The 12,845-nt window shown below is 42.5% G+C and overlaps 1 protein-coding gene across 1 annotated transcript in view; it reads right to left on the bottom strand.

Annotated features, from left to right (window-relative positions):
• The window catches only part of LOC309495809 (uncharacterized protein), a 207,494-nt gene that overhangs the window by 38,680 nt on the left and 155,969 nt on the right, over positions 1-12,845 (bottom strand). The window lies entirely within an intron of this gene.

The following is a 12,845-nucleotide window of genomic DNA, read 5'->3' as shown; positions in this document are numbered from 1 at the left end:
CTAAGCAGTTGCTTCAAGTGAAAAGGTCTGAAGCTGTTTTCACGCACTCCGTTTACAGATGCCTGGTTCTCTCTCACTCTGTAGGGATGCAGGATTTTACGAGGCTCTATGCACAAAGGCTTATTATTCTCTTTGCACAGACACAGGTCATGTAGGGCCTTCAGGGGATGAGACCATATTGTGGCCACTGCTGGCCCTGTCTGTTCACGTGAGGTTCCCGTGAGCTTCTGCATTACACTTGTGGTTTTCAAGCTCTACGTTAGGTTCACCAAACTATCACTTCACATATCAACATGAACAGATGGTATAGTGGGGATTAGGTATTAGCTGGAATCTTTACTGGCACACTAAAGCAACAGATAAATTGCAATTTAAAAAAAGATGATTTGTGAATCATCTAATGTGCCTAAGAAGTTTGCACAGTAATGTACTGAAAATATTCTTAAGTAAAAGAGTAAACCTATACTGTTGTTAATGCAGGTATTTAATATCAGTCAAACATAAATCGTCTGCAGATGGTTCAAAATGCAGCTGCCAGATTTCTGACGGCACCTGCAAATTTGATCATATCTCCCCTATATTTGCTCTTTGCACTGGCTGACGGTCTGTTATAGAATCAAGTTTAAAATGTTACTGTTTTGTAAAGCTCTGAGTAGAACAGCTCCTCAATATCTCTGTGATCTTTTAAACCCAAATACATTCGTTATATCTCTGAGGTCTTCGGAGCAAAGAGTGTTGATGGTCCCGAGATCCAGATTGAAGTTGAGGGGTGAATTGCTGGACTGAAACTGTGGAATTGTCTTCTGGTTTCCCTCAGAATAGTCTCTTCAGAATCTGAATTTAAATCCAAGTTAAAAAACTTTTTACCCAGGCTTATAACTGTCACATAAGGATCCGTCACTCATCAGTGTTTTTGATACTCTCCTCCTTTTTAGCCTGGAAATCCAGACCTAAATCTAAAAGATTAATGGTCTGGCGTCGACTAATGAAAATCGCCCAGCTCGAGGGGCGGCACCAAGCATGCATTTGAAAATCTCACTGCACGCAATCGGATAACACTATGACCAATCACAACAATAAACCCCATACGCTGAGCTACCAGAGGTGCTAACTGGTAGATTATACTCTTACCGTATCTGGTCGGCAAAACAGCAAAAACGTCCTTCTTGCAAAGGAACAATTCGAGCGGCGTCTTCTGTTCCTCTTTTAGATAAAAAGTTAAGTCTAACTCGTTCATTGTAGCGGCCAAAGCCGTTTCAAACAACTGGTATTCATCCATAGCCATCTTGCAATGTTTACTAATGACTTGGACGTCACAGCGCTGTCGTCATCTGTTTAGCTCGCCTCTGGCCCGCCTATATCAGATAACCCGATGTGATTGGTGCAGCTCAGATCGAGGGGCATATTTAATGAGCATCATTACTCGACACCAGAGTAACTCGCTGAGCAAATTCAACTTGTGCTCTCGCGAGAACTCTGGATTACCAGGGTACCTCCTTATTGCTTTGAGGTCAAAACTATTTACATTTAATTATATGTTGTTTTAGCAAGGTTTTATAAAGCACAGTGGTCAACTACTGTTGTTTTTATTGTGCTTTATTAATACATTTTGATTTGATTTATAAATTTCAACTTGATTCACTAAAACAAGCAAAAGTTTAATTTCACTACAATAAATGTTTTTAGTTTTCTGGTGCTAAATGTGCTAATTGGTCTTAGCAGCAGTAAAAACACAAAAAAATCTAATTTTCTTATGAAAAACTACCTTCAGTTTCATTAACTTTATTTGGCTGTTTTGAATAGACTGTATCTGGATGCAGAGTTTACTGTTTTCAAGTCATCTGGCATGAAGGACAGTTCACGGTCAGTCTGCTAAATATATAGCCAGATAAACATCTGTTTCAAAGAGCAGGGAACTGTGATCCATAAACTCAGCTTTAGCTCTAGGCAGGGTATTTTAAAATGGATGGAAGAAGTGTGCCCCCATCGGTTGACTACAGCCACTGCAGGAATCAAAGTCTGCAGCAATCAGTTTTCTGGACACTAATGCCTAAATTATATATATTCCCAAATAATAATACACAGAAAAATACAAAATATAAATGCAAAAAGAAGCTGTTCCCCCCTACTGTTTAACCCTGGATAGAGACGTATGCAGACCAACAAAAAAAAAAGTCAGGCTTTTATGATGGTTTATATTTTGCAACATAACATCCAAAACAATTCTGTGAGCTGGGTTAAATGTGCTCGCTGTATATGTATCAAAACAGTGGCAGGAATCCTTCTGTCACACACACAAATGAAGATCTGCTGCAAGGAGACGCGGTTCTGATGCCCGTACCCAGAGGTGGGTAGTATCCAATAACTGTTCTCAAGTAAAAGTACAAGTACTTATATAAATTTTTACTCAAAGTAAAAGTAAAAGTAATAATCTCAATAGTTACTTGAGTAAGAGTAAAAAAGTATCCAATGAAAAAACTACTCAAGTAGCTGACTATTTACTTCGGATCATATATAGATCACAGATAGTGATAGTCATAAGTCAGCTAAAATGGGCTATCAGGTAAAATGGGCCAAATAAGGTTGTAGAGTCATATCTCTTTACATTTTTGCAACCAATCACAATAACTGATCTCGCATTGTGGCTTCAACACTTGTTGACATGTAACAATAGTTTTGAGTATGAGTTTTTTAAGGCGGGCAGGGCAGGGCAGCGTGTTACATGAAGCTTTTCAGAGAAATTGTAAGGTAAGTGAGCCTGACATAGTACATTTCATGGTAGCACTTTAGATTACAGCCCGGAAAGTACTGCGTAATTAAAACGAAATTACAGTGTAACTTTTGGTAATTATAGTGTACCTATAAAAGTACTTACATGTAAGTATATGGGAGCAATATGTAAAGTTTTGGGAATAAAAGGGTAACAACCAGGAGAATTAACAAATTATTTATACTGTAAGTGAACTAAAGGGTACTTACTACTATAATGATACAACAATCTTACATTTGGGAACAATTTAGCGAGAACATACCTTTTTGTACCTTTTTGTAATAATAGTGTACCAATATATAGGCTTTTTAAAAATTAGAGGGTACATATCTGCAGAGGTGGACAAAGTACACAACTTCCTTACTTGAGTGAAAGTACAGATACTACTGGTCAAATATTACTCCGTTACAAGTAAAAGTTGTAAAAACTTAAGTAAAAGTACAGAAGTACTTGTTTTTAAAAGTACTTAAGTATCAAAAGTAAAAGTCAATGCATTGTTTTATTATTGTTGCATTGTTGAATGTAATACTTACAGTACCTTATGCCTCTAAATATATGCCTGCATACCCTCATATCAAAATCAAATTTATTTATAGAACACAGTTCCAGTAATGGGATTGAATGTGAGATTGAATGTGCACTCAATAACGTCCACAATGGTTTCGGACACCCAAATGGCTGTTCCCTAAAATAGTGCCCTATTTAAAGTTTTTTTACTTTTAGTATGAATGTTAGCCTTACTGTTATAAGCTAGACCAAGACCAAACCCAACGTTGAAAATGAAAATCAGATTGATGTCAGAATCCAACGTCAGATTGACGTTAATCTCCAACGTTGGACAGACGTTGTATTGTGGTTGAAAATGAAAATCATGTTGACGTCAGAAACCAACATCAGTCGGGTTCTAACATCAACTCGACTTTGATTTCCAAACAAAATGCAACCCCTGCAACCAAAATCATTCCCTGACTGCCATTACTACTTTCTACTCAAGAACCTTGACAGAAATGTAGTGGAGTAAAAAGTACGATATTTGTCTTTCAAATGTAGTGAAGTTAAATAAAATGTTTCCAGAAAAAAGTAAAGTACAGATACTCAAAAAGTGTACCTAAGTACAGTACTCAAGTAAATGTACTTTGTTACTGTCCACCTCTGCATATCTATGCATTTTTACAGTAATCTTTTTAAACAAAAGTGCACTGAAAACTAAAACTATTGCAACTTTTGATTAAATACTGGGGAATTATACTCTTGTTTCATATATTTACAGGGTAAGTGTAACATTGCGGGCTGTAAATAAAAGTGACCCTCTTGTTCCATGAAGTTACAGGGTAAGTACAATAAAAATACATATACAATCTAATATCACTGACTCTGAAACCTTTATTTGACAAACAACTTAATTCAAAACAGATTTACAACACTTCTTATTAACTATCAAGAGGAGGAAGAAGCCAAGCAAGAAAAACTAAATTAGGGCAAAATGTGCTTCTTTCTGTATTTGAAATAAAAAAAAGTTTCTTTTAAAAGTATGTTTTAGATGAATAAGAAGTGTTGTAAGTCTGTTTTGAAATATGTTGTTTTTCAAAGGTTTCAGAGTCAGTGATGTTTATGTATTTGAATTGTACTTACCTTGTAACTACATGGAACAAGAGGGTAATAATCACCACTTACCCTGTAACTACATGGAACAAAAATATACTTCCCCAGTGTAAAAAACAAAACCCCCAAAAAATTGCAAATGTTTTAGTTTTACTTGCCTTGAAACATGTAAGCCCAAACTAAAACATCTGCACTTTTGCTATCAAAAAAAGAAAAGAAAAAAGCTTTAAAAAATATATATATATATATATTTTTTTTTTACTGTAGGCCTATAATTGCACACATATGTACCCTGTAATTTTTAAGATGCCTATAGAGTATGTATTGGTACACTATTATTACAAAAAGGTATGCAGTCAGTGTATTTTCTTGCTAGATTTTTCCCAAATGTAAGATTGTGGTACTGTATCTATTAGAATTACTCCTTAGTTCTATAATACTTACAGTATAAATAATTTGTTAATTCTCGTGGTTAATACCTCTTAATTCCCAGAACGTTATATATTGTTCCCTTATACTAACATGTAAGTACTTTATAGGTACACTACATAGATGTAAAGTCCAGGGGTCAAAAAGTAAAAGCCCTGCCATATGTTTATTCCACCCATGAACTCAGCCAGCTGATTTCACTAATTAGTTCTATCTCCTGGCTGAAAAACTGTGCTAATTAGCAAATCCAGGTGTTTGGAACAAAATACTGAGGAGGACTTTTACTTTCTGAACCTGGACTTTACACCTCTGATAAACTATAATTACCAAAAGTTACACTGTAAATTTATCTTAATGACGCAGTACTTTCCGGCCTGTAATCTAAAGAGTTACCAATTTCATTCATCACTAATAAGGGTATAAGCAATTATAAGTATAATCTTACCAACAAAGCAAAGGTTTATGAACAAATGTTTTGACATGCTCTTTCAAATAAAAAAAGTTTACTGGGTCAGAATACAGCATTAAATACATTTGCTAAAAGGTGAATTATGATATTGAAAATTTGTTTAAACATAAAAGATCACCCAGGCAGAGTAATCTTTTTCACACTGAAAAGAAGGCTTTGGATATACTATCCAAAGACAGTGATCTAGTAATTAAAAATGCAGATAAAGGTGGTGCTATAGTAATTTGGGGAAAGGACATGTATATAAATGAGGCTTTTCGTCAGTTAAACAACAGAGTTTTATCAACCATTGCCATTTAACCCTATTGAGTCTCTTAAAGAGGAACTGAGACAACTACTACATGTGACCAAAGACAATGACTGGATTTCTGAATCTGAACTTGGTTTTCTGTGAAATGAAAACCCAAGAGTGGCATCATTCTACATCCATAAGTTTGTTAAGAACCCTCCAGGGAGACCTGTTATCTCTGGTAATGACAGTCTCACTGAACCAATCTCTAAGTACATTGACTATTTTATTAAACCTTGTTTGCCTTCACTTCCGGCCTTTGTCCAAGACACCACAGATGTTCTGAATAAGATCACACAACTACAAAACATAGGCTCTGATACATATCTAGTCACTATGGATGTAGAAGCGTTGTACACTAACATTGAACATATGCAGGGTCTTGCAGCTCTGACACATTTTTTGAGTAGGAGACCCGAGTCGGAAATGCCACCAACTGATTTTTTACTGTCATTAACGGAATGGACATTGAATAATAATATCTTCATCTTCCAGGATAAGACTTTCAAACAGATGAAAGGTTATGCTATGGGGGCTTGTTATAGCCCATCATATGCAGGTCTATTTCTGGGAAAATGGGAAGAAGATTTTGTCTTAAACCAGGAAAATAATGCCTACTTCAAATACATTGTCTAGTGGGGACGTTTCATTGATGATGTTTGTTTGTTTTGGTCTGGGTCAGAGGCAGATTTGCTAAATGCTAATCTGCATGCTAAAAGCTTCCACCCTAAGTGGTTGAAGGAAAATGTTCCTTATGGGCAATTCCAGAGAGTTAGGAGAATTTGTGACCAAGACAATTCATTTGAGTGTAAAGCAAAAGAGATGACGTTACATTTTAAGGAACGGGGTTATAAAAGCACAACTCTCCAGAAAGCATATATCAGGGCCAAATTTGTAAATAGGGCATCACTTTTACAAAGAAACCCACCCAAGCCAACAAAAGACAGACCCATTTTTGTCACTACGTATAGTACAGAGGCTGAACAAATTAAGAGAATAATAAGAAATAATTGGGGTATTATTGAAAGTGATGATGTGCTTGGCCAGCTGTTTCCTGAGCCACCTCTGGTCACTTTCAGGAGATGTCCTACAATTCGAGACAAACTGGTCCGGAGCCATTTGAAACCAGAAGGCCAACAAACATGGTTGGGATCTAAGCCCAAAGGGTCTTACAAATGTCAACACTTCAATCATTGTACAAATGTATTGCATACTAAAACCTTTGGTGATGTTGTAACTTGTATCCCAAAAACAATTTACTATTAACCATTTCATAAGCTGTAAAACTGTATTTTTTATATACACTGGAATGCCCTGAGTGCAAAAAGTGTTTTATATAGGAAGAACAAAGAGACGTTTACAGGACAGATTGGCTGAACATAAATATGCAATCCGCACGGGCAATATGAAATATCCTGTTTTTGACAGACAAAAAAAAAAAAAAAACAGAGAGAAAGTTTCTGGATTGACAAACTGCAGGCTACTAGATACCCAGGCCTGAACGAAGAACTTGATTTTAGTGTTTTTCTGTAAACCACACCCTTCATTTCTATTTTATTTTTATTTTATTTTGTCTATTTTTACTTTTATATGTATTGTAGTGATGTATGCATTGCATGTAACCTTGATGTGTGGTCACGAAAATTCTGTTCTATTAAGTACCAAGGAGGACATCTAGTGGTCTTTGTATAATATTACAACTCTGAATCTGATTCTGCCAAATGGAGGTTTCTGATTGGTGTTTTGAAAGCTTATAAGAAAGTCTCTTCCTGTTTGAAAACTGTTGACACCGTGACGAAGGCTTGTATGCCGAAACGCATCGGAGTGTTTTATCTTTAAGGTTTAAAGATGACCAAGCCATAACAATAAAGGCTTTTTAATCTTTCTAAAGAGAGTTCCTTGAAGTTTCCTGAATTTTTGCTACATAAAAAAAGTTTAATTTAAAAAAGAATTCATCAAGCTAAAAAAGGGCCACAATTTTCAGCTAAAATGGGCTGCATACACACACACTTTTACATAGAAAATATGTTTATAGGCCAAGATATGTATAATTTATCCTACAAAATCTTAACAGTGCAGACAGTATGGCAGAAGGACAAGCAAAGAAAGGAAACAGAGAGACAACAAGAGAGAAGAGAAAGGGAAAGAAAAGGAAGATGTCAGTACAACCAGTGGAGAAATAATAGAATGAGGGGTCCCATTAATGAGTTGGGGCCAAAAGATGACCCAAGGCCCCATGTTATCCTGTTGAATGGCTGTAGTAGCCATGTCTATAATTTGGACTTCATACAACTTATGAAAGCCAAAAATGCCCCTCCAGCCTGCTGACAAAGCACTTTTCAAAAGTTTGAAACACAATTGGTACGAGGAAGTGAATAAGGAGGACGGCAGGACAGAAGCTCCCCAAAACACAGTTCTTCTTTCCGTTTCATCAGGCCTGGCAGAAAACGCCTCGGTTACGACTGTAACCTCGGTTCCCTGAAGAGGGAACGAGCGTTGCGTCGAAATGACGCTATGGGAACGCTTTGCGTGATGACGTCTTTAAGCACATGTAAAATCAGTCCAATGGTGTGGCGGAACGTCAGAGGCGGGTGACGTCACGTACCAGGAAGCTATAAAAGCCGGCCCGAAACAGAAAACGAAAGCTTCGTAAAGTCTGAAGTCGCGCTGACAGGCATGAAGGAGATATGGCAAGGCGACGCAACGCTCGTTCCCTCTTCAGGGAACCGAAGTTACAGTCGTAACCGAGGCGTTCCCTTTCAAGGGAACTCGCGTTGCGTCGAAATGACGCTATGGGAATGTCTATACCAACGCCTCCATAGCTACAAATGTCTGTCCTGTGTGTAATCATGTGAGCAGCACTAAAAAGACAAAACCTGAGACCCTGGAGTAGAGTCTAGGCCTAAAGAGTAGAACCTGACGAAGGTGTGCGGTAAGGACCAGCCTGCCGCATCACAAACGTCCTGTAACGATACTCCTGATATAAGGGCCTTAGAGGCCGCCATACTCCTAGTAGAGTGCGACCGGACAGCCCAAGGAGAAGGCTGCCCAGCCGCCTCATAAGCAAGTGAGATAGTCTCAACCACCCACTTGCTCATCCTTTGCTTAGACACTGGAGCTCCCTTGTTAGGGGAGCAATTAATCACTTTTCCGCCACAGGGCAGCTCTGTGGACATATGCGTCTAACGCCCGAACAGGGCAAAGCAAATTATTCGCCTCCTGGTCCGATTTCGAAAGGGAGGAGGACCTCCAAGTGCCACGAGGGAAACGAGATACCAAAGGGTCTTTCCCCACAGACATTCCACCCAAAGGACTATGGTAAGCACCTACGGCCGCCACATAAACCTTTAAAGTGGACGGGGTCAGACCTGCAGTGAACCGGTCCTGCAGGAACTCCAGAACTGTACCAATTGGGCAGTTGACTGGATCCAACCGACGGTCACTACACAAAGAGGTGAATACTCTCCAGTTCAGGGCATAAAGTTTCCTCGTGGAGGGAGCTCTGGACTGTAGAATGCTCTCAACAACCTCAGTTGAGAGACCTGACTCTATGAGCTGGGCCCCCTCAGAGGCCAAGCCCACAGGTTCCACAGTTCTGGTCGGGGGTGAAAAATCGAGCCCCCTGCTTGGGACAGAAGGTCCCTCCTGACGGGTAGCTCCAGAGGAGGCCCGTCGAGGAGGGACACAAGATCGAGAAACCATACTCTGCCCGGCCAGCGCGGGGCTATAAAAAGCAGGCAAACCCGGTCCCTGCGAACTCTTTCCAGAACTCCCGGGAGCAGAGCAACTGGGGGAAAAGCGTACAGACGTAGCCTCGGCCACGTCTGTACCATAGCATCCAGTCCCAGAGGAGCTGGATGCGTGAAGGAGAACCAAAGTGGACAGTGAGACGTCTCTCGAGACGCAAACAGCCACTTATAATTTCCATATCAGCTCCACCACCTCGGGGGTGGAGCCACCATTCCCCGGGCCTCGGCCCCTGTCTCGACAGAGTGTCTGCTCCTATATTCTGGACCCCGGGGATGTAGGCTGCCCTGAGTGACAGCAACTTCCCCTGGGACCACAAGAGGATATGGCGTGCCAGCGCAAACCCCCTTGATATAGGCGACTACCGACGTGTTGTCCGTATGTACTACACATGGTGTCCCCTGAGACCTGTGATAAAGCTCCTCAGAGCCCGGAAGACAGCTAACATCTCTAGGCTATAGAATGCCAGGAACGATGATGGTCTTCCCACAGACCTTGAGATGAGCGACCCTCAGGATCGCTCCCCAACCCGTGAGGGAAGCATCCGTCGTTAGCAGTTTGCGACGACAAGGAGCTCCAAGCACTGGGCCCTGGGACAGGAACCAAGGTTTCTTCCACATAACCAAGGCACGTAGGCATCACCGCGTGACCTTGATTGTGCGAAATGGGTTGCCCCTCGGGGAAAACCCTCTGGTCCTGAGCCACCACTGCAGGGGCCTCATGTGCAGCAGTCCAAAAGGTATCCCGTTGGAAGCTGCTGCCATGAGACCCAACAGTCTCTGGAACTGTTTGACAGTGAGTAGCTGGCCTAGCTTTACACTTCTCACAGCTGCCAGGATGGAATCGAAGCGTGGCGATGACAGGCGCGCCTGCATCGACACTGAATCCCAAACCACGCCTAAAAAAGTGGTCCTCTAAAATGGAGAAAGCACACTCTTCTTGGCGTTCAGCCGTAACCCCAACTCTTTCATATGGGCGAGAACAACATCTCGATGTTGAACCGCCATCTAATGCGACTGAGCTAAAATCAACTAATCGTCGATGTAGTTCGTGATGTGAATACCCTGGAGGCGCAGAGGCGCCAGAGCTGCATCCACGCATTTGGTGAAAGTGCGGGGTGATAAAGCCAGGCCGAATGGAAGAACTCGATATTGGTATGCTTTGCCCCCGAAAGCAAACCTCAGGAACTTCCAATGACACGGACGGATGGAAATATGCGTCCTTGAGGTCTATCGTGACAAACCAGTCCTCGGACTAATCTGTGGCACGATTGTCTCAATGTTAACATTTTGAACTTGAGCTGCATGACAACTCGAAGATCTAAAATGGGACGCAATCCCCCGTCCTACTTTGGAACTATGAAGTACCGGCTGTAAAACCCGGTTTCCCTGTTGGAGGGAGGTACATATTCTATGGCCCCTTTCTCTAACAGAGTGTTTACTTCCTGTTCCATAACCAGAACCTGCTCGGGGCCCACCACTGTGGGCAGGACCCCCATAAACCGCGGTGGGCGTTACTAGAATTGTATCTAATACCCTTTTTCCACGGTCTGCAGGACCCAACGAGAAACATTTGACAGTAGCTTCCACGCTGTCAAAGATTCTACTCAAGGTACCAGTCTCTCGAGACTGGTTTCTGGATTTTGTTGCTGTTGAGTAGTCGGTTCGTCGCCCTGTAACGGCGCACCGGCAGGGAACGACCAAACAGACTGCTCTAGCACCCTCCTCAGAGGGGGCGGGCATCCCGAGGCCACTACGTTTCCGGGTGGACCTTGAGATATGTGCTCGCCGGAGACCGCTGCGCCTTGTAACACCGGAGGCGGCAGGGTTGGCAGAACGGTCCCCTGAGGGCACCGAAGAGAGACGGGCACCGTGAAAAGAGGTGTTAACCGCTCTGCTTCGGGGGGACTACTCTCATTTGTCCTGAGCCCTCAGACATCAGGACTTTTTCCCAGCAGCCTTCTTGGCGGTAATAACGATCCGCAGATCCGTTTTACCCCTCGAAGACTGCTGGGTTTGAGAGCGCCCTCCGTGTCCCCGAGCTTTTTGTGGGGGAACACGGGAGGAAACGCTCTGTTTCTGAGTGGCACGGTGCTCAGCGCTCTTTTTAGATGAGTGAGGCTGCTCCCGCTCAGCAGCCTCAATGAAAGAACGGCGGGGGAGAAGTTTCTGAAGTGCAGCTGCCTGTTTTGAAGCTTCTTGTGATTTAGCTACAGCACTGTTAACTGCATCTCCAAATAACCCTTGAGTGGATACTGGTGCATCTAAAAGAACATGTTTTTCTTTGTCCTTTATGTCACTTAAGTTGAGCCACAGATGCCTCTCAGTGGCCACCAGGGCTGCCATAGAGCGGCCGATGGATTTAGCCGTCTTCTTGGTAGCCCTGAGAGACAAATCTGTGGCTCTACGCAGTTCAGACACCGTATCAGCACTAATACCCCCGTCATCCTCAGAATCACCCAATAACTCAGCCTGGTAAGCCTGCATTATGGACATTGTATGTAAACACGCTGCAGCTTGACCGGTGGCGGCATAAGCTTTATGAACCAGGGAAGATGTAACTTTTACTGGCTTGGATGGAAGTGCAGGAGCCTTCAGAGAAGATGCCGTTGCTGGAGAGAGATAGCTCGCGAGCGTCTCTTCCACCCTCGGCATCTCCCCATAACCATGCTCTTTATAATTGTGAATGGATGAATAGTGTGATGTTTGTGCAGTATACACTCGATATGACACTGGTTTCCCCCACGATCTCGACACCTCGGTGTGGAGATCGGGGAAAAACGGAAGGCTTCTGCACTGAGGCTGTGCACGAGATGGCAGGAAACGTTCGTCGAGCTTGCTTTTCGAACGAGCGCCCTGCCTATCTACTGGCCACTCAATAGATAATCGCTCGACAGCTCTAGTGATAACATCAAGCAATTCTTCAAACGCATGAGACTGAGGTGGCGAATCCTCAGACTCAGCGTCAATACTAACAACGTCCAACTCCTCAGAGCTGGACAATTGCAGTATTGGTGCCTCCATCGGGGGGGAAGAAACCGCAATGCGTGCTTCCACACCCTGATGAGAGGCACTGGATCTATCAGAAGGAGGCTGAGATAAGGCAGAGCCCGTCTCAACATCCACTGATAGATCCATTTGCGAACCCCAGGTCTGTGATTGCTGCCGTGCCTCGGCAGCGGCGGGACCCGAGCCCTGGGGAACGCGATCGGGATTGAACCGAGCCAAGCGGGATCGGAGCGAACGCAATGGAAGCGCGTCGCAATGCACACCGTCACCACCCTCGAGTGCTGACTGGGCATGCTCCTCACCCAAACAAACAACACAAAGAGCGTGAGTATCACCTCCCGTTAAATAACGCGGGCAGGGATGGACACACACTCTAAACTGCTGCTTGCTCGCCATACTGAATATATATATATATGATATAGACAGACAACACCAAATATACAGACAGATTTCACACAGAGCGCAACTGAAGACTCAGAAAGCTTTCGTTTTCTGTTTCGGGCCGGCTTTTATAGCTTCCTGGTACGTGAC

This window comes from Leuciscus leuciscus (assembly GCF_965113295.1).
Source record: "Leuciscus leuciscus genome assembly, chromosome: 3".
Taxonomy (NCBI): domain Eukaryota; kingdom Metazoa; phylum Chordata; class Actinopteri; order Cypriniformes; family Leuciscidae; genus Leuciscus; species Leuciscus leuciscus.
The sequence above is the reverse complement of the archived record's forward strand: the minus strand, read 5'-3'. Positions and strand labels throughout refer to the sequence as shown.